Source organism: Moschus berezovskii, chromosome 10 (genome assembly GCF_049115385.1).
Source record: "Moschus berezovskii isolate FMDL1 chromosome 10, NW_MosBer_1.0, whole genome shotgun sequence".
Lineage (NCBI taxonomy): Eukaryota > Metazoa > Chordata > Mammalia > Artiodactyla > Moschidae > Moschus > Moschus berezovskii.
This window is the reverse complement of record NC_142469.1, coordinates 106,245,001-106,267,833: the sequence shown is the minus strand read 5'-3', so window position 1 is coordinate 106,267,833 and position 22,833 is coordinate 106,245,001. Positions and strand designations below refer to the sequence as shown.

General features: G+C 42.7%; 1 long non-coding RNA gene across 1 annotated transcript in view; it reads right to left on the bottom strand.

Annotated features, from left to right (window-relative positions):
• The window catches only part of LOC148776378 (uncharacterized), a 99,482-nt gene that overhangs the window by 61,561 nt on the left and 15,088 nt on the right, over positions 1-22,833 (bottom strand). Inside the window, exon 2 of the long non-coding RNA XR_016038504.1 lies at positions 8,881-9,057. This is a non-coding gene — a long non-coding RNA (uncharacterized LOC148776378). The remainder of the gene's footprint in view (positions 1-8,880; positions 9,058-22,833) is intronic.

Sequence of the window (22,833 nt, the reverse complement as noted above, 5' to 3'; positions counted from 1 at the left end):
AGCCCCTTCCCAGCGCTCCAGCCACCCCAGCCTGGACAGGGCCCCGCAAGGGATGACAAGCAAGAGCCCCAGCACCCTGGGGTCTCAGCTGCTGGCGCAGGCAGACAGGTGGAGCGGCCCATGGGCCGCCCTTCCCCACCCAGCCTCACCAGGCCCTTCAGCCATCAGTAACATGCTCCCCCGCGCCCCCTGGGGCCGCTCTCCGCTTGAGCGCAGGTATTCACGCCTGCTGTGTCCACGGGCCTGGAGGGGCAAAGGGCACACAGCGTCTGTCCCGAAGGAGCCCTGGTCTAGGAGGAAGCTTAGACCAACGGGGTAACGGGAACAGCAGGAGCCAACAGCGCAACATGGGATTCCAGTGAGGCCCCGGGGATGGAAACAGGTGAGCCAAGTCTTCAAGGGCCATCTTGAGGAACGACATAGAAAGGGGAAAACAGTAGGAGCTGCAGACCGGCCAGGCCGTGGGAGCTAGAGGACTGGGAGGAGCATGGAGATGAGGGGTGAGGTCACCCTCTCTGGGAGCTGGAGCTAGAGGAGCAGGGGACGCTGGGAGGTGATACTGCAGAGCTAAGCCAAAGGCGTGGGTGTGCTGGCCTTCCCCCCATGTGTGCTTAGTCGCTCAGTGGTGTTCAACTCTTCACAACCCCATGGAGTGTAGCCCATCAGGCTCCTCCGTCCATGGGATTCTCCAGGCAAGAATAGTGGGTGGTTGTGCCCTTCTCCAGGGGATCTTCCTGACCCAGGGATCGAACCCAAGTCTCCCACATTGCAGGCGGATTCTTTACTGTCTGAGCCACCAGGGAAGTCTGACTTTCCCTATAGGCTACTGGAACTGCACTCTACCTTAGGGAGAAAAGGGAGGAATTTTAAAGCAATACTATGTTCAGACTAGCATCTTTCAAAGGTTGCTGACAGGTTTTCTATTTCTACAGATGGTCAAACATAAAGATACGTGTTAAAAGTACAGCCTGTTTTGAAGCATAACAAAGAGCGTCTTAATTCTGGCAATAAACATTAAGAGGTACTATGAAATAACTTTTCTAGACCTTTATTTTGTGGTTATCGTCAATGGGTAATGTGTGTACATGCTTCATTCTAAAGGTACAAGATCAGAGTCAATGAAAACCTAGCCTTCCTTCCACACCCAGAACCACCATTGCTCCCAGTTTCTTAAGAGTCATTTCAAAGAAATAATCAGCTTTCTCCCTCCATCTCTCTCTCTCAGACACACACACACACATACACATTTTCTTACAAAGATAGTGGCACACAAAAAACACTGCTCCCTCACTGCTTTCACTTAACATTTCTTGGCGATCATACCTGCAAACCGCTGCTTTCTTTCTAACAATGCCTAGTCTTCTCTTACATGGATGTACCATTAGCCGGTTTCCTATTTCTCTATTGATGGACCTCGATCTGATAACACTCTTTTGCTGCCATAAAAAAGCATTGTAGTAAATATCCTTGTACATGTGCTATCTCTATGTTAAGTATGAGAAAGTGTGTAGGATAAATTCCTAGAAGTGGGGACGGCTACTCTTAGTTCCTAGAATGCGTGCATATTTTTAATGTTGATGGACATGATCTATCCGTTCTATATGAGAGATACAAATACTCCCCAAAGCAATTAGCGCCTGTCTCTCCACATCATTGCACATCATTGCAAAATCCTTGTGATGCCAAACTTCTTGGTCATTGTTAGCTGAAAAATGTTACCTCTTTTTAGATTTAATCTGAATATTTTTGATGAGCTAGATTGAACAGCTTTTCTAATTTTAAGAGCTGCTTAAATTTTTCACTGTGACAGATCTTATTCTTGGCCCATTTTTCCAATGAATTGCTGATAACTTTCTTATAGATTTGTAAATGCTCTTCATGTATTAAAGAAAGTGAATTTTTTGTGAAATGTTGCAATAATTTTTTATTTTTATGTCATATGTAATGTTTTTGCTATAGATAATTTTCTTTCGTTTTATGTAACCAGATATATCAGTCCTTTGTTTTTGGTATATAGCTTCTGGATTTGGAGTCAAATTTATAGAATTTTCCTGTGCCAAGATTATTTTTTAAAAAGGTCTTCCCATGTCATCTATTTTTATAATTTTATTATTGTGCATATAACTTTTTTTCATTTGAATCTTATTTGGATGGAAAATAAGAAATTAAACTAATTTCTTCCAGATGTTGTACTATAATTACTCCAGTGCTATTTTACTGAATATCAACATTTTCCCAATTGACTTGAAAGCTCACTTTTATAATATACAAAATATCTAAAGTGCTTAGACCTGTTTTGATTACATTGATCAATCTATTTATACAGTAAACCATGTCATTTTAAATACAAGGAGTATGCCCCCTCTCTATTCTCCCATTTCAAATGTGTCTTTATTTTTCCTTAGAAATTTTAAAATTGGTTTACCTGGCTTCCAAAGAGAATAACCACCAGTTCCTGAAATAATTCTACTTCATTTATTTTATTATTTTATGGTGTTGTTGGATTGTTTTCTTAATACTGTTCATCTGCAAAGATTATTCCATCTATAGTTTTCTTCTGGTATCTTATTTTTGTTAAAGTTGGCAAGATAATATTGAATTCATAAAATAAAAATAATTCAGAAATTGTCCATGTATTCCTTTGATATGCTCTAGAATACCTTAATGATGTTGAAATGATATGCTTCTTAAGTTTTTGGTAGAATTTCTATATTAAATCATCTGAACCTGATGCTTTTCTCAAAAGGTTGCTCTTGACAGCTTTCACCTACAATAACTCATCTCTTTAAACGTCTCCTTCTGGGGGGTCAGTTTTGGCAAATCATCTATTTTCGGGTCTTTCTCATTGCAGGCAGATTCTTTACCAGCTGAGCTACCAGGGAAGCCCTCTTCACTTTTATTTTAGTGTCTGAAATTATTTATGCAGAAACAGATCATTTGTTAAGATTCTTTAATTTCATCTTACTTGTGCTGACTTTTAAACAATGCATAACCTCAGAGTTGTGAGTTAAGTTTTATTTGGAGCAAAGTAAAGACTATAGCCCAGGAGATAACACCTCAGATAGTTTTGAGAAACTGCTCCAAAGAGGTAGGGGGAATGTCAGCATATATGTGACTTTGGTGAAGGGTGAGCACATGTTTTGCAGAAGGTTGCTGCTAGTCACGAGGGGCGGTCACCACTATGCGGAATTTTAGTGCTTTTCTAGATTTGAGGAGATATAAGAATTGGGCTTTTCCAATGAGTCAACTCTTCGCATGAGGTGGCCAAAGTATTGGAGTTTCAGCTTCAGCATCAGTCCTTCCAATGAACACCTAGGACTGATCTTCTTTAGGATGGACTGGTTGGACCTCCATGCAGTCCAAGGGACTCCCAAGAGTCTTCTCCAACACCACAGTTCAAAAGCATCAATTCTTCAGCGATCAGCTTTCTTCACAGTCCAACTCTCATATCCATACATGACCACTGGAAAAATCATAGCCTTTGGGACTTTCAGTTCAGTTCAGTCACTCAGTCATGTCCAACTCTTTGCAACCGGGGGCAGGAGGAGAAGGGGACGACATAGAATGAGATGGATGGATGGCATCACCAACTCGATGGACATGAGTTTGAGTGAACTCCGGGAGTTTGGTGATGGACAGGGAGGCCTGGCGTGCTGCGATTCATGGGTTTGCAAAGAGTTGGACACGACTGAGCGACTGAACTGAACTGAAGAATTGCGCTTATATAATCATCTACTGAAAATACAACTATTTGAAGACCTATTCGCCCAGTTTTTCCCAGAGCACAGAGTGCCTCATTTCTAATCTCCACCCTGAAGAGATTATTTTTCTACTTCCTACATTGCCTTCATCATTTACTGTCATCCTCCTCTGATGTTGGTGCATATGTTGAAATCCTTAAACAGTACTCAAGCCTGCAGTTTTTTGCTTCATAATTTCTAAGTGGAGTTTAGTATTCTTATTTTCAGGTTTCCTCCAGTTTCAGTTCTCATTTTCTTTCCCTCAGAAGTAGCTTGAAGTGAAGTGAAGTCGCTCAGTCATGTCCGCCTCTTTGCGACCCTATGGACTGTAAGCCTACCAGGTTCCTGCATCCATGGGATTTTCCAGGCAAGAATACTGGAGTGAGTTGCCATTTCCTTCTCCAGCTTACAAGGTATATATTTTGCTATTATCATCATGGCTTACATTACTGCTTTATTCTTAATTAACAGATATGGATTTTTCCTTTTTAATATCTAATTTGTTTCATTAAGATTAGAGAATGTTACTATTTTTACTCTTTGGAAATTATGCAATTTTTTATAAAATTTTGTGAACATTTTAGTGACACCTGAAAAGAAGATATACTCTTTTTTAAAACAATCTTTATTGAAGTATAATTGATTTATAATGTTGTGAGATATATTCTATTTTAAGGATATAGCATTGATTTATCTTAATAAAAAGTGCCCTCTTAAATATTTTTTGTCTGTTTGATCTGTGATGAAATGGGAAAATAAATCAAAGAATCTTTACCCATGAATTTGTCTATTTCTCCTTGTATTTTTCTTTTCATATTTATTTACTTGTTTAATTTTTAAAATATGGATGCTGTTTGATTTGATACAAAGATGTGCTGTGATCTCTTCATTATAAGTTGCACTGATTACTACTTTAATTGTCTATGTTTGTCTAGTTTGATGGTTTTTTCCCCAAAGCCTAAACTCATCTTTGACCTTCAATGCACTCTTTATATACTGCATTTTAGGTTACTCAGATCTCACAGTTTGGCCAAAGCTGGGGCATACACATGTGTTTCTTATTCTCCTGACTGCCCTCATGTGATTTTTTTTTTTTAAAGAGAGGAGGCAAGACTTCTTTACTCTGTCATCTAATAAAGGGAAGTCCCCTTTCTATCCTTTGCAAGTCTTCTAAAGAAGTTGTCTAACTTAGATACAAGGGCTTCCCTGCTGGCTCAGTGGTAAAGAATCTGCCTGCCAAGGCAAGATATGCGGGTTCAAGCCTTGGGTCAGGAAGATCTCCTGGACGAGAAAATGGCAACCCACTCCAATACACTTGCCCAGGAAATCCCATGGACAGAGGAGCCTGGTGGACTACAGTCCATGGGGTCATGAAGAGTCAGACACGACTGAGCGACTGAACAGCCACAACAGCTGGGATGCTCAGCACACACATAGGTAGAGCTTGTTGACAATTAGGCGCCACACAGGTGCTACGGCCACCACCTGCCCAGGTACGAAAGCCATGCCTCCAGCCTCTGCCGGGACCAAGGGGCCACTGGATGGGCTCTGCTGTGAGCTGGCACAGCCTGACATCACAGGAGATTTTGGGATTGGTGTCCAAAGTCCCACCCCAAAGAAGTCAACAGCTGAACTTCAACAAATCCGTATATGATCAAAATCCTGTCCTGGAGCCAGCAATTTACTTTGGTTTGAAATCTAAGCCCCAGGCAACAGCTGCCCCTGCCTCTCATGCTCGCACGGGGACGTTCTCACAAATGCCCGCACAGCTGGGAGTGTCAGACGGTCTATTCTTTCAAGCCAGTTGTTCCCTCAAACATTTGTCCCGGGTGCCCAGGATTTTCCAGAGCTGGACCAGTGCTGCTGGAGTTTGTCTGTTGCTACATCCCAAAGCCCAGGCCAGCTGCGGGTCTGAGGCCATGCCCAAATGGTGTCGACTTACTTGCAGCTGTCCTAACTCGAGCCCAGCAGGCCCTCAGCACAATTCCCCTGTGGGCCTAAAAAACCTTGCTTTCTCTGATATTGTGGGAACAGGCACTGGGTTATCTGCCTTCTTGTGTACAACTCTCAGATCTAGGAAATGAACTCAGAGTTCAAATAGACGGTGTGTGTGTTAGTCGCTCAGTGGTGTTTGACTCTTTGCAACCCCATGGACTGTAGCCCACCAGGCTCCTCTGTCCATGGAATTCTCCAGGCAAGAATACAGGAGTGGGTTGCCATTTTCTTCTCCAAGGATATTCCTGACCCAGGAATCAAACCCAGGTCTCCTGCATTGCAGGTGGGTGCTTTAATGTCTGAGCCACCAGGGAAGCCCAAATAGACTACACAAACTTGATTTCTCATTAAGGTAAAAAGTTTAAAATTAGTTAGGAAATAACCTGCTTTTACAAAATATCATGGATTTAAGGATCTGAAAAAGCTTTGCAAGTATCAAACATTCCCCTGTTGTAGTCTGCCCAGGGTGGTTGAATCGCTGAAAGTTAAAATATTCTCATTTGAAAAACAAAGAAACAGGGTGATTGATTACCTCCGGTGGAAAAGTGCAAAGCAAAGGAAAAGAGCAAAGCAAAGGCTATTATGCACGTGTTTTTGGACAATCAGCTACTTTAACACAAAGAGAGAGAGAGACTCTTGATTAGGTGAGCCCTGATAATTAAGGGTGACCTTTGCTGAGGGAAATTTATTAGGTTTATTCAATAGTTAATAATGAAAAGTCATCTCACCTGAGAAGGTGCATGGTAAGCAAAATGAGCATTTTCAAGGAACCTCCATAAACTGGGAACAGAATTTTGACTCAAGTTTAGTTTGATGAGAACCACATATAAAGTCACTGTGGACAGTGACTGCAGCCATGAAATTAAAAGACGCTTGCTCCTTAGAAAGAAAGTTATAGCAAACCAGACAGCATTTCAAAAAGCAGAGACATCACTTTGCCAACAAAGGTCCGTATAAGCAAACCTGTGGTTTTTCCAGTAGTCACGTATGGATGTGAGAGATGGACCATGAAGAAGGCTGAGACCGAAGAACTGATGCTTTTGAACTGTGGTGCTGGAGAAGACTCTTGAGAGTCCCATGTACTGCAAGGAGATCCAACCAGTCCATCCTAAGGGAAATCAGTCCTAAATATTCATTGGAAGGACTGACTCTGAAGCCGAAGCTCCACTACTTTGACCACCTGAAGCAAAGAGCCTAGTCATTGGAAAAGACCCTGATGCTGGAGAAGACTGAAGGCAAATGGAGAAGAGGACAGCAGAGGTGAGATGCTTAGATAGCATCACCAACTTGAGGGACAGGAATTGGAGCAGACTCCAGGAAACGGTGCTGCAGTCCATGGGGTTGCAAAGAGTTGGACACAGCTTAGCAACTGAACAACAGCAACATATAATATGTATTTTCTTTCTTTCCATGCATCGTTTTTTCAAACTTTTAGAAGATATTTTTATTTTTAAAGTATTATTTAATTTCTAAACTTCTTAGTGGTTAAAACAATGTGAAGAAGACTCACAATATGCAAAGCATTTTTTGGTTAAAAAGAAAAAATTCCCAAGGCATCTAAAAGACTCTTTAAAATGCATGAATGTACTTGAAGCTAAAACAAAAACAATGTAAATGGCTGACCAAAAAAGACAAGAGATTCTGAAGGTACTTAGAACAATTTCTGAAACTAATAGGAGTAAACGATCTGTTGAAAAGAACTGGCACTAACCTCAACTCAGCTTAGGACCTTAGGAACCAAATTAGGAGCCAACTCCACAAATAAACTACTAATTATTTTTGAAAGAGGAATTGGGACAGATGCAAATGGCACAGATCCACATGAGACAACATCTTTTGTTCAGAGTTTCTGAGAGAAAAGTAGAAAATCACCCTCTCAGTAACAGTATCTTTGGGGACTCTCTCTTGACAAAGACACCCTCTTTCTTTATGTAAAATATTAGGAATCACTTTTCCCCTTGCGTGCCTTGTCACTTCAATCATGTCCGACTCTTTGCGACCCCATGGACTGTAGCCCGCCAGGCTCCTCTGTCTATGGGATTCTCCAGGCAAGAATACTGGAGTGGGTTGCCACGCCCTCCTCCAGGGGATCTTCCCGACCCAGAGGTTGAACCCACAACCCATGGGTCTTAGGTGTCTTCCGTTGGGAGGCTGGGAAGCCCTTTCCCCTTACATGTGAAAGCATACAAGATAATGGTTTGCACTTGATCTGACTCCCCAGTGGTAACTTCCCCTTCCTAACACAGTGAGATGAGAACAAACACTGATTTACTCTGGCTTTGCACACAGTAGGACCTTAATATGGGGCTATTGGGAATAGCTTGAATGATGATGATCACACAGCAGAACTGTTTCAAGCTCAGCTTGGAAGTAGAGAGGGAAGCCCTCATACTGGAAACAGTCCCACTAGCCCCCACTTCCTGGCGCCATCGCCCTTGGGTCACCCCCTCCCCTTGGGTGTGGCAGGACCCGCTGACTGTCTTCTAACAGGACATGGCAGAAACCATGAAACATCCCTTCTGATGTCAGAGATGGTGGCTTCCATTTTATTACTCCCCCCTGCCCTCTTTTACACTCAGGGAAATGCCACCATGTTGGGATGCAGTCTGGGAGATCCAACCAGTTCATCCTAGAGGAAACCAACCCTGAATGTTCATGGGAAAGGCTGCTGCTGAAGCTGAAGTGCCAATGCTCTGGCCACCTGATGTGAAGAACTGACTCACTGGGAAAGACCCCTATGCTGGGAAAGACTGAAGGTGGGATGAGAAGGGGACAGCAGACGATGAGATGGTTGGATGGCATCACCGACTCAATGAACGTGATTTTGAAAAAACTCAAGGAGATAGTGAAGGACAGGGAAGCCTGGCGTGCTGCAGTCCATGGAGTTGCAAACGTCAGACACGACTTCTCGACTGAACAACAGCACCGTGTGGAGGGCTCACCCATGTGAGGATGGACACAGGTCTTCCCGCGGACCCTTGAGATGACTAGCCCTGGCCATCACCTCGATCCACAGAGACCCTGGGCCAGAGCTACTCCTGCATTCCCGCTCCACAGAGACTGTATGAGTGAAAACGTGGTGTCCTCAGGCTCTAAACTATGCAGCAATATGTTGGCAGCCATGGAGAAAAAAAAATGTCTGTACCTTTAAGGAGAACGTTACTCCGAGGAGTGGGCCAGCCGCTGAGTGAGGGTCCCGGTCGAGGAAGGGCAGCACACTCAAGCTGCTCGGATATTTGGAAATGTTGTTCCAGATGTTCACACTCCCTGGTGACTGTGTCAGAGTCTGAACAGCTCCGTTCTCGGGTCCTTCAGGTACCAACTGAAAGATGGGAAAGACAAGCCTTTGGAGCAACATTTGAAGCATCACTGAGACCTTCCGAGTTCATTAACAAGGGCAGCCCAGGCTCTTTCTCCCGAAGCCCCAGCAATTGCCGTCTTGTCCCTCACTCTCTGGTTGCACTCGGTCAAGGGCCCCTCTGCTTTCCCTCCCTTCTCCCCCTTCTCCACACCGTCAGTCACACACCTGCCAATATGCATCAGCTTTGGCTCTGCCTCTCACGTCTCTAAGTGCCGGGTTCTTATGGCCTCATCAGGGATTGCCACGAAGGCCTCCCAGTATCTCCTACCAGGCTTCGTCCTGCCCACTATTATCAGACCAACTGCTCAGCAACCACCACTTCACCCCAGTAAGCCTGAAAATGGCTCCACTCCAGCGAGTCCCCTTATCGGCCCAAACCTCATCTTCTCCACTGAAAGCCCACACTTTGCTCCTGCTCTCCCCCTGGTGTTCCCTTTTCCGAGGACCCTTCCTACTAACCCACAGCCACATCCGGCCTAAAGACTCATATCCAAACAGAGCCCCTTTGAGAAACTTCCCATGCCTCCAGATCCACTCATGCGCCCTCTTGACCCGGAGGTGTAGACAAACACCATGCTTCACACGGATGACTTCTCTTCTCAACTCACTTGAAAACTTGCTGATTCCAGCCCCCCAGCCTTCTTTTGTTCCCACCACATTTTCAAGAAAAAAAACAAAACAAAACTGCAGTCTCTGGACTTAGATGAAGAGAACAGAAGCACAATATTATCGCCTGGGCATTTATGTGCCAGGCAATTAATAAGTGTAACTTCTTTAATTCTCACATCAAACCTCTGAGATGCATTTGTGCATCTGTATGTAACAAATGGGAAAATAACACGGGTAAGATGTCCAGGTTCACCCGGCTGGTAAGTGGTTGAGCAGGAATATAAATTCAGGGCTGGAGACTGCCAAGTCTGTGCTCTTCACACTTGCCACACCAACCTCAATACAAAGTGAAGAAGCTAATCGCACCTAAATTAGCATGCATTGAGGTGACCAAAACGATGGGGGGGGTGGCCTGCTGGGACTGCCTGCCTGCACCCCAGCCTCACCTTCCCCTCTCCCACAGGCCGGGCAATTAGCTCCCGTGAGACAGAGCTCTCCTCTCACCAGGAGGACGGTGGCAGCAGTAAGTGTCCAGGGATGGTGAGCATTCCGGGGGCTGACGCACGAACAGAGCTCTACATGAGAGAAGGCAGCACTGCTGCTCTGGGCTTCGCTCCACCACCCCATCTCTCCCGGAGCAGCTTTACCAAAACACACGCGTAAACTCTGTCTCTCCAAGGATGACGCTTTTAACATGCCCAGCGTTTTCTTAGATTTTTGTGTGACTTGCTAGAATGTTTCCTGCTTATTGTCTGCACTCTGCGTTATTATTGTTCCGTCCCTCAGTGGTGCCTGACTCTGCGATCCCGCGGACGGCAGCACGCCAGGCTTCCCTGTCCTTCATCATCTCCTGGAGTTGGTTCAAACTCAGGTCCATCGAGTCGGAGATGCCACCAACCATCTCTTCCTCTGCTGCCCCCTTCTCCTGCCCTCACTCCTTCCCAGCATCAGGGTCTTTTCCAATGAGTCGGCTCTTTGCTTTAGGTGGCCAAAGTACTGGAGTTTCAGCTTCAGCATCAGTCCTTCCAATGAATGTGCTAAGATGTGCTTAGTCGCTCAGTCGTGTCCAACTCTTTGCGACCGCGTGGACTATAGCCTGCTAGGCTCCTCTGTCCATGAGATTCTCTAGGAAAGGACACTGGATGGGTTGCCACATCCCTTCTCCAAGGGATCTTCCCCCACCCAGGGATTGAACCCAGGTCTCCTGTGGCTCCTGCATTGGCAGACGGATTCTTTACCACCGAGCCACCTGGGAAGCACTTCAGTCCTTACTCAGTTCCTTTGGCCATACAAAATTATCTCTGTCTTCCTTATCACCTATTCTTCCACCCACAAAATGAACTTTTAAACATTTATTTCATGGGCACCTCCCAGGAGCTGGTGTTGCTTTGCTAACCACGCATCATTGTTCTTCAGACGGGATGCACAGCCCATGGGTGGGGTTCCTGGCTCAGGCTGGCTTATTCTGTTTCCAAAAGTTCCAAGAACAGAAGGGACTAGATAACAGGGTCCGCTGGACTGTTTCCTCACACACAGAGCCCTCCCAGCAGCTCCCGGTCCAGCCGGGTGCTGTGTCACCTGCATCCATCCTTGCTCCTCTTCTCCCCATCAACACCTCAGTCCCCATGCTCCTTTGCTCCCTCATGTTTTACAAAGTCCAAGGCAGCGGTCCCCAGCCTTATTGACCCAAGAAACCAGTTACATGGAACAATTTTTCCACAGACTGAGGGTGGAAGGGCTGGTTTGGGGATGATTCAAGCACATTACATTTATCATGTGCTTCATTTCTATTATTATTACATCAGCTCCACCTCAGATCATCAGTCATTAGATCCTGAAGGTTGGGGACCCCTGGTCTAAGGGAGACCCCTATCATTACAGGAAAGAGTTTGAGATTTATTGCCATGTGTCAACAGGGTTCTCTGTACCTTTAAACACATTCTCTTTTGATTCTTTCCCTCTACACGTGTTCTCTCTAATCCCTCTCATTGCACATTATCTTAACTGGCTCTGGGTCCAGGTCCACTTCTGTGCTGTCACTTGCACACAGCTGCAGCCTCTGGTTGCCAGGACAGCTGGACATGGTAGTCAGTAACATGCTTCTTACAGAGGCATTTATTAACTCACCCAAATGGCTCCAATACTTTGGCCACCTGATGCGAACAGCCAACACATCGGAAAAGACCCTGATGCTGGGAAAGATTGAAGACAGGAGGAGACGGGGACGACAGAGGATGAGACGGTTGGATGGCATCACCGACTTGATGGACATGAGTTTGAGCAAGCTGAGGGAGTTAGTCATAGGCAGGGAAGCCTGGCGTGCTGCAGTCCATGGGGTCAGAGAGAGTCTGACACAACTGAGCAACAACGATGGCTTCGTGGTTAGAAAAAACTACTTGAGAAGTCGATGCCACAAAAGCTTCTGAAACCATATTGACATAAACCCAATAAAATGCTATTCCAAGCAAAGGAAAAAAAGTAGACATAACTCTACTGCCCCACCTGAAAATTTTGGAGGTTGAAGAAAGAACTTCTTTCTCAAAATAGACCCTTCCCACCGTACATGGCCGGTCTTAGAAACTCAAAGTCCCCACAGCTGGGATAGAGTCCACCCCTTTCCACTTTAAACCAGGAGTCGATCAACTTTATCTGCAAAGCCTGGATAGTAAACATTTGGGGCTTTGAGGGCTGTAGAGTGTCTGTTGCAAGTCCTCGATACTATTGTTGTAGGCAGAGGCAACCGTCCACGGCACGTAAACCAAAGGGCCTGCCGGTGTCCTGATAAACTTTATTTACAGAAACAGGCAGTGGCCAGATTCAGCCTGCAGACTGTAGCTTGCAGACCCCAGCTCGAACTTGATCCCAGATCATAATCAGCAGGAACCACAGCCTCCGGAGAGCTCAGTTATCTGATCTTAGAGTCCCAAAGTCCTGGGCAAAGCACTCGCCCATGTGTTCAGATGGAGTTCCAGTCTCAAGCATAATACCTTGCTGAAGTTAATGAAGATTAAATTTGAAAAGAATATCAAAATGGAGCAGTGGAGAGATGGCTAAGCATGCAGTCTGAGCTGAAGAAATGCGATACACACCACTGCATCCACCGCCTGCTGAACCTCGATTAGAGAAGAGGTCGCTAGATAACCAGTAATCTCAAAAAAGGCTGACTTATAAAGAGACATAGATACGGAAGCTGACCCTCAATGATTAAAAAGTCAAATGCAGTGTTATTCGCTCAGTAGTGTCTGACTCTTTATGACCCCATAGACTGCGGCCCACCAGGCTCCTCTGTCCATGGGATCCTCCAGGTAAGAATACTGGAGTAAGTAGCCACTCCCTTCTCCAGGGGATCTTCCTGACCCAGAGATCAAAACCAGGTCACCTGCACTGCAGGCAGATCCTTTACGGACTGAGTCACCAGGGAAGTCCAAAAAGTCAAACACCTGGAGACAAGTAAGAAATCCTGGGTTCTCACAGACAAGTCTGGCCACTAGGTCATTCAGGCATGACCTAAATCAAATCCCTTATGATTATACAATAGGAGTAACAAATAGACTCAAGGAATTAGATCTGATAGAGTGCCTGAAGAACTGTGGACGAAGGTTTGTAACATTGTACAGAAGGCGGTGATCAAAACCATTCCCAAGAAGAAGAAATGCAGAAAGGCAAAATGGCTGTCTGAGGAGGCCTTACAAATAGCTGAGAAAAGAAAAGAAGTGAAAGGCAAAGGATAAAAGGAAAGATATACCCATTTAAATGCAAGGTTCCAAAGAACAGCAAGGAGAGAGAAGAAAGCCTTCCTCAGCGATCAATGCAAAGAAACAGGGGGAAACAACAGAATGGGAAAGACTAGAGACCTCTTCAAGAAAATCAGAGATTCCAAGGGAACATTTCATGCAAAGATGGGCTCGATAAAGGACAGAAATGGTATGGACCTAACAGAAGCAGAAGATATTAAGAAGAGGTGGCAAGAATATACAGAAGATCTATTCAAAAAGATCTTCATGACCCAGTTAAACACAATGGTGTGATCACTCACTTAGAGCCAGGCATCCTGGAATGCAAAGTCAAGTGGACCTTAGGAAGCATCACTACAAACAAAGCTAGTGGAAGTGATGGAATTCCAGCTGAACTATTTCAAATCCTGAAAGATGATGCTGTGAAAGTGCTGCACTCAACATGCCAACAAATTTAGAAAACTCAGCAGTGGCCACAGGACTGGAAAAGGTCAGTTTTCATTCCAATCCCAGAGAATGCTCAAACTACCACACAATTGCACTCATCTCACCTGCAAGCAAAGTAATGCTGAAAATTCTCCAAGTCAGTCTTCAACAGTAAGTGAACCAAGAAATCCCAGATGTTCAACTTGGATTTAGAAAAGTCAGAGGAACCAGAGATCAAATTGCCAACATCTATTGGATCACAGAATAAGCAAGAGAATTCCAAAAAACATCTACTTCTGCATCATTGACTATGCTAAAGACTTTGACTGTGTGGATTACAATAAACTGTGGAAAATTCTTAATGAAATGGGTCTACCAGACCACTTGACCTGCCTCCTGAGAAATCTGTATGCAGGTCAATAAGCAACAGTTAAAACTGGACATAGAACAATGGTCTGGTCCCAAATTGGGAAAGGAGTATGTCAAGGCTGTGTATTGTCACCTTGCTTATTTAACTTATATGCAGAGTACATCATTCTGCATCATTCCAGCACAAGCTGGAATCAAGACAGCAGGGAGAAATATCAATAACCTCAGATACGCAGATGACACCACCCTTATGGCAGAAAGTGAAGAAGAAATAAAGAGCCTCTTGATGAAAGTGAAAGAGGAGAGTGGAAAAGTTGGCTTAAAACTCAACATTCAAAAAACTAAGGTCATGGCATCTGGTCCCATCACTTTGTGGCAAATGGATAGGGAAACAATGGAATCAGTGACAGACTTTATTTTTTTGGGCTCCAGAATCACTGCAGATAGCAGTGATTATAGCCATGAAATTAAAAGACACTCGCTCCTTGGAAGAAAAGTTATGACCAACCTAGAGAGCATATTAAAAAGCAGAGACATTACTTCAACAACAAAGGTTCATCTGGTCAAAGCGACGGTTTTTCTAGTAGTCATGTATGGATGTGAGAGTTGTACCATAAAGAAAACTGAGTGGGGAAGCACTGATGCTTTTGAACTGTGGTGCTGGAGAAGAGTTTTGAGAGTCCCTTGGACTGCAAGGAGATCCAACCAGTAAATGGCAAAGAACATCAGTCCTGAATATTCATTGGAAGGACTGATGCTGAAGCCGAAGCTCCAATACTTTGGCCACCTGATGCAAAGAACTGAGACTCATTTGAAAAGACCCTGATGCTGGGAAGGATTGAAAGCAGGAGGAGAAGGGGATGACAGAGGATGAGATGGTTGGATGGCATCACCAACTAGAGGGACATGAGTTTGAGTAAGCTCCAGGAGTTGGTGATAGACAGGGAGGCCTGGTGTGCTGCAGTCCATGGGGTCACAAATAGTTGGACATGACTGAACGACTTAACTGACTGACTGACGAAATTGCTGGATGCCTGGGGACCCTTTTTTTTTTGCCACCCTGTTCAGCATGTGGGATCTTAGTTCCCCAGCCAAGGATTGAACCCATAACCCCTGCATTGGAAGCATGGAGTCTTAACCACTGGACCACAGGGAAGTCCTATGTCTGAGGACTTTTAATTCATTTCTCTGCCTTTCCAGGTCACATAACTTTGGAAAGGCATCCTCTCCTCCTCCTCATCCTCATCTTCCTTCTCATCCTCTTCATCACATTCGTCATCACTATTTCTAAAAGTTCCCCTTCATTAAAACACTGTGCTCTGCACTTCACATGTACTATTAGATTAATCTTTGCAATATCCCTGTGAGATGGAGATATAGGTCATTCTCATTCTGCAGACTAGCAGTCTGAGACCCAGTGGTTAGTAGCCGGAAAAGAGTTCCGCAACTAGAAAACTGCAGAGCCCAGACTCAGATCCAGTCCTCTGCCATCCACAGCCCATTCTCTTAACTAGAAACATTGCAATACAGCATGTGACTGCTGCTCAAAGAAGCTCATGACTAAAATCCCTATCACCATCTGGGTCCATCCCGAGCGTTTTATTGGTACCACAAATAACTGTTGATTCAGAAGGATACCGGCAGCTTCACCCTTGCCGACCACAAATAACTGTTGATTCGGAAGGACACCGGCAGCTTCACCCTTGCCGATTCCCTTCTGCAGAGGTGAAGGGTTAACAAGCTCACCCATGGTGACCGGAGCGGAAGCATTTAGTGAGCAGCTGGGAAGACCTACTGCCCTTACGCTCTTAATGCATGGCATCACCCTCGCTAGCCTCCTGCATTTGTTTTTGTGTGGGTTTTTTCCTCCACAAGGAGACTGTGGAAGACAGCTGGAGGTCACACAGGCTTTGCATGAACTGTGTCTCTTCTCAGAAAAAGCCCTGGTATAGGACAGAATCTGCTCCTAAAGGATTACAAAGATGGGGCTCTTTGTAATAGATCCACCAGAAAGACCACCAGAAATAAAATTCAGTTAAAACAAAAATTGCAAAAGACTATTCATCACCCAGAATTTAAAGTGGCCTAGGTTTCCTCAGTCAAGAATACCTGTTCTAGGTGTCAAACATCCTCGTAGCTATTGGTGGTTACAAAATGGATCATCAAGGGAAGCAAACCAGAAACACAACTTAATTTTTTGTAAGGGAGCTTTTATTCTACTGTCATGCCTTTTGGAATTAGAGGGACCTGGCTACATTTCAAAAGGAATGAACCTCTTCCCATCTGGCTGGACCTACCACACCAGGTGTGGCAGACTTGGTTCTCTGAAATTCCCCAAAGTCCAGAACGATGGGTGAGCTTGGCAGCAAATTAAGAGGGCAAACCTCAATATAACAATAGAGTGTCCACTTCCGACACAGACAATCGCTTCTCTCTGTGACAACTCCACTTGTGAATGCACCAAACTAAAGAGGAAATGCCACACACACAGAAAAAAGTATAGATAGATTTCTGGGCAAGACAAATGGAAGACGCAAAACCAGTTTAGAGTGAAACTGCACTCAGGAAGCAATGGAGTTAGTCACTTTCATTTGCTCTCAGGAAAGTGAACATAACCAGGCCCACACCTCACTCCCTCAGGTTTTCAGTGTAAACTACCTCACTGTATATGAATTGCTCAGTATGGTCCAAATACGCAATTTACAGCAACCTGACTACAAAAATCATTTCTAAACACATTTCAGACTTGTGACTTGAAATATAAAGACTTATAAGTACAGAATAATTGAAGGTCTTTTTAGAAGATTTTGCATTGAATTTCTGTTTTTAATAAGGGGGTAAAGTTCCACTTAAGTATCATGAAAAAGTATTCTGATAGATGTAAACAATAGAGTTTTGCATGCATTATGAATTTGAGCTTGAAATGATAAATTGTAGAGTTGAGTCAGGGCAGACCCTACAGTTAGAATCTATTCCTGCTCACCTTTTTACCACCAGTCCTCACAGTGACTGGCTTTAGTAGTTCAATAAATATATACTTTTTTAAATAGGTACGTGAAAGAAAGTAAAGAAAAAAAGGGTGAGAGAAGGAAAGAAACTAGTCAGTCTGAAATTGTCGTATGTTCAAACAATTAAGAATTACCATGTCAAACAAAATAGGAGGTGACGCCCTAAGGACCTAATTCTTCTCTCATGCTTATGCTTCATAAGAAAAGACAAGCAGGTATGGGCAGAGAGAATTCTTAGATTGAAAGTTGGTCATTGAGGGAAGAACTGTGATGCTCTTTAGAAAGAAACATAACTACCAATACATTCAGGAGTCTGCTTCCTGCTGCCCCTCAACTCCAGACTAGCCCCCAAGCAGGAGAATCGTGACATTATGATCCGGTTCAGCCATGATAACAAGAAAAGAACGCTAGAAAATAGTGCATTCACCAGAAATTCTCAAGAAAACCCAGATGGAGGAAGTCGGAATTCTTCAATAAAAGTGTTTTTCTCCTCATCTATAGTTTGAGTATCCAGGGTACAACTTTTATAGGAAAAGGCAGAATAAATGCTTGATTCTTTTCATTTACTGTCTATTCTTTGAAACAAAGTTTGGCTTACTAGCATTTTCCAGTGGTGATCAATGAATTGTTCTATTTTGAGTATTATTACAAATTCACTGATATAATTACATTTCTTGGGTATCAGTCCATTATAGATATTATTTGTATTGATGTTCAAAATATTCAATTTTTCAATATATAATATCCATCATGAGTCCATGCTGACATACCAAACCAATTCAGGCCCACAGTGTTTTTGCTTTACTCCTTCTATATCATGACTTCTTCTTTTTTTTACTACAAACATTTTTGTTCTCAATGATATGGGAATAATAGAATATCACACAATCAATCCTGTGCTTTATCCATACCACACAGAACAGTCTCTAAACTATGATACCAACACAATCATCAGCAATATAATTTTTGAAAGCAGATTACAATTTTAACAATTTTGTCCTGTGTGTATATATGTACACTGAAGAAGTAAATTGAGTTATTTAAGGTTAATTTGGTGGCTCAGAGGTTAAAGCATCTGCCTCCAATGCGCGAGACCCAGGTTTGATCCCTGGGTCGGGAAGATCCCCTGGAGAAGGAAACGGTAACTCACTCCAGTATTCTTGCCTGGAGAATCCCATGGATGGAGAAGCCTGGTAGGCTACAGTCCACAGGGTCGCAAAGAGTCGGACACGACTGAGCGACGGAATGGAACGGAACGGAAGGTTAATTTATTTTTTTGGCCACACCATGTAGCATTCAGGATCTTAGCTCACCAGACAGGGATTGAACCCATGTCCACTGCAATGGGAGCTCAAAGTTCTAACCACTGGACTGCCAGGAAAGCCCCAAGGGTTAACTTTTATTTTTTCATTTTTTATTTTTACTTATTTTATATTTCATTTTTATTCTCCAGGAGTTGTTTTCTCAATTTGTGTCTTAATAATTTAAATATTTATGTTTACAAAAGCAATTGTATATAATGAAGCTAGTAAAAGTAACCTAATAGAAATACCTTTTGTAAAGCATTAAGGACCTGAGTTCCTGAAAATGAAGTTCATTTAATGCACATGTATTAATAGGCAAGGGCTTCCCAGGTGACTCAGTGCTAAAGAATCTGCCTTCAGTGCAGGAGATGTGGCTTCAATCCCTGGGTCAGGAGATCCCCTGGAGGAGAATATGGCAACCCACTCCAGTATTCTCGTCTGGAAAATCCCAAGGACAGAGGAGCCTGGCAGGCTACAGTCCATAAGGGTCACAAAGAGTTGGACACGACTGAGCAACTGAACACACATCAATAAGCAAGCACATTCCAGTAGGGTTTTTTTTTTTTATCTTTTGTCATTTATTTTCATATAATTGTGCTGTAGTAAGCAAATATGGTCTAATGATAATAAATATTTGAAATATGTTGAGAATTTCTTTCTGGCTTATTGTGCCATTCGTTTTTATAAGTATTCCATGTATACTTTAAAAATGCATATTCTAGGGACTTCTCTGGCAGTCCAGTGGTTACAGCTCCACACTTCCACTGCAGGGTGTGCAGTTCCATCCTTGGTAGGGGAGCCAAGATCCATCATGATGGTCCCACATGCTGTATGGTTCAGTCAAAAATATAATAATAATTTTTTTTAATGTATGTTCTCTAATTTTTAGGTGCCGACTTCTACAAACATTCATTAAATCAAGCAGGCTAACTTATGCTGATTAAATTTTCTTTAACTTTCCTTATTTCAGGCTATTTTATCCATCAATAATTGAGAAAGATACATTGAAAATTCATGCAATAATGGTGAATGTGTCAGTATCTTGTAGATTTTTCATAGTTTGCATTATATATGTTTATGTCTATTTTATTAAGGCCATACAAGTTGATATTGCTGATAAATTGGAAATTTTATCACTGTGTAGTAATTCTCACTTTTTGATGATGTATTTTTGTTTGATATTAATATTACTATAATACTTTTTGGTTATCATTTGCCTGGTTTTTGCCTTTTACATCTATTAATTTTGAAACTCTCCATATTTTTATATTTTAGAATTTTCTTTTGTAAACAGTATTTACATTAGGAGCTAGGTTTTCCTTTTCTTTTCTTATTTAAATATTTCTTATTTAAATTTGCCATTTAATTGGTGAAGTTGTGATTACTACTAAATCACAATTGATTTCTACCACCTAATTTCAGACTATTTGCCTTGTTTTCCCCCTCCTCTCTTACTTCATTTTTAATTAAATCTTTAAATCTCTTTTGCTGTTTTTTGAATCTCCTACCTGACTTTGGTATTACGTAACACTGTTTGTGTTTGGGTTTCTTTTCATTTATCTTTCTGTTTTCGGCGTACAGTTTTCTTCCAGTATCTGTGGGTTTATGTCATGATTTCTGAAAAATTATCAGTCATTGTCTTTTCAATATTGTCTTTATTCTTTTATACATATTCTATTCTATTCTAGCCCTTCAAACTAATTAGAACTAATTAAATATAAGTTGGAGAAGGCAATGGCAAGCCACTCCAGTACTCTTGCCTGGAAAATCCCATGGATGGAGGAGCCTGGTAGGCTGCAGTCCGTGGGGTCGCTAAGGGTCGGACACGACCGAGCGACTTCACTTTCACTTTTCACTTTCACACATTGGAGAAGGAAATGGCAACCCACTCCAGTGTTCTTGCCTGGAGAATCCCAGGGATGGGGGAGCCTGGTGGGCTTCCGTCTATGGGGTCACACAGAGTCGGACACGACTGAAGTGACTTAGCAGCAGCAGCAGCAAACATAAGTTATCTCTTCTCATTCTAGTCTCCATGTTTCTTAACCTTTTTCAAATTTTCCTATTCTTTTCGTATAGGGTACATCCTAGGTAATTCTTTCAGGTATATCTTCTAGTTCATAAGTTGTTTCTTCATGCATATCTAAATTGCTCTTTAACTCATTCTGAACCTGTGGCCAGTCTAGTTCCTATTAAGAGAACTCTATTAATGTGGGAATTTGGGATTTTATTTCTCCAACTTTCAGAGTTTCAGATCTTTTCCTGGCATAGTAGTGCTAATCTAAGCATCTGATCTCCAGTCTACCTCCCAAGCATTTGTCTATAATTCAACTGCTGTCTCCTATGGTCTTAGATCCCTTTTCTTTCAGTTTTTTTCAATCTTATTTGAGCTTATTTATATCTGAATAAGGACTGAGCTCTAGTTAGCGCTGGCTACATCAAAAGTTATGATTATTGTCATATATCCAGAATCTAGTTTTTTACATCAAATGTCTCTTCAAATTATCTATTCTGCTATATTGCCAGAAACAGGATACCCAATCTGCAAAATGAGATTTTGGATATGAAAATTATATCATTGAAAAGATACCAAAAGGTCAAGTTATCTCACTTTGGTTTACATAGAATTATGCAAATAATTGAAACAATGAACAGAAAAAAATCATTAGAGTAAAAATAAAGGTGGAGTTTCTTCATCCATCTATTCTTTTTTTTTTTTTAATTTTCATAGCTGTCAAGACACCATGGGATAGGTCTGTTTCCTAACCAAGAACATCATATTTACATAAGCAGAAAGCTAGAAATAAACATTAACCTTGTATGTGTGTTAGTCGCTCAGTCATGTCTGACTCTTTGTGATCCCATGGACTGTAGCCCATCAGGCTCTTCTGTCCATGGGATTCTCCAGGCAAGAAAACTGGAGTGGGTAGCCATTCCCTTCTCCAGGGATCTTCCCGATCCAGGATCAAACCTGGGTCTCCTGCATTGCAGGTGTTTTCTTTACCTTCTGAGCCACTAGGGAAGGCCCCTTACAACACTTTTAAGTTTAGAAAACATTTTAAATAAAAATTTATATTAATATTACTGAGATTAAATAAGTTATTTCTATTAGGGTTTATACAGTGCTTTTATATCACTGGATCATCACAACTTTCTGAAGGAATGAATACCATTTTTATCCTTAGCTCACTGATGTAAAAAGAGCCAGTGAGATGAAGTGATTCACTAAAGGTCACACTGACAGAGCTGAGACACGAAGCCAAGATTACTAACTCCATTTTCTGGGCTCTTTCCACTACAATGTCTTGAAGAAGATTTTTAAAATATTAACTGAATTAACCTAGATGGAAAAGAGTCTCCTGTCCTCTGGAAACTTGGAATTTAAAAAATGGAAATCAAAAAAAAAAAGAGGTAACAATATGATAAAATATACTGACATATATAATTACCTATGCAGCAATGAAACTTGCAAACCAAACTTGACAAGAACAGAAATCATATGTGGATGTAGCCATCGCTTTTTATTAATACTCTAATCAAAAGCAAAGCAATGAAATTGGGCAGGATAACGTTCATTCAAGTACAATATTAAAACATGTATAAATCAGCAGACTGACACTATTCCGAACTTCTGAGCTCCATTTCATAGATATGTTACTAATTACAGTGAGAAGCTAACAGAAAACACCCCTACAAGAAGGCCTCGGTTAGGATGACTAAGATCAGAAGGTTCCAAACTCTAAATTATGTATCTCCTTAAAAGACTCCCTCATACCTCAGCTGGTAAAGAATCTGCCTGAGATGCAGGAGACCCCAGTTCAATTCCTGCTTGGGAAGATCCCCTGGAGAAGGGATAGGCTACCCACTCCAGTTGTCTTGGGCTTCCCTTGTGGCTCAGCTGGTAAAGAATCTGCCTGCAATGCGGGAGACCTGGGTTGGGAAGATCCCCTGGAGAAGGGAAAGGCTACCCACTCCAGTATTCTGGCCTGGAGAATTCTATGGACTGGATAGTCCATGGGGTCTCAGAGAGTCGGACACAACTGAGTGACTTCCACTTCACTTCACTTCGAAAGATTCTATTTGATTCTGTGATCACCCCAAGTCCTAGAGGAGACTGAGGGCCCTGCTATGTTCCTTCCAGTTGCCTCTGAGAGAATAAACATTAACTGGACCCAGGGTCTGCTCTCTTAACACCCAACTTATCACCAAAGCCCAGATAAGATTCCCCAGTAAGGCTCCCCTTGGTACCATCTGAAATCTCCAAATAACTCTGAGGCTCAGGAAACTAGT